At 34.2% G+C, this 222-nt stretch overlaps 1 non-coding gene across 1 annotated transcript; it reads right to left on the reverse strand.

Moving 5' to 3' along the window:
- Positions 1-129: 129 nt before the first annotated feature.
- Trnaq-uug lies at positions 130-201 on the reverse strand. The gene has a single exon. It is a non-coding gene; the product is annotated as a tRNA-Gln (tRNA).
- Positions 202-222: the final 21 nt, after the last annotated feature.

The following is a 222-nucleotide window of genomic DNA, read 5'->3' on the forward strand; positions in this document are numbered from 1 at the left end:
TTTTAAGCCCGAGTATGTAATTTTGGTTGATGAATTTTTAATATGGCTCGTTACGGATGATATTAGTTAAAATATAAAAGAACGAACAAGTGAAGAAAGTGAAACAACTCAAAGAAGAACTAAAACTTCAGGTTCTACCGAGATTTGAACTCGGATCGCTAGATTCAAAGTCCAGAGTGCTGACCATTACACCATGGAACCATCTAAAAATTGTCTTAATGA

Source organism: Limulus polyphemus, unplaced genomic scaffold (genome assembly GCF_000517525.1).
Source record: "Limulus polyphemus unplaced genomic scaffold, Limulus_polyphemus-2.1.2 Scaffold71707, whole genome shotgun sequence".
Classification (NCBI taxonomy): Eukaryota; Metazoa; Arthropoda; class Merostomata; order Xiphosura; family Limulidae; genus Limulus; species Limulus polyphemus.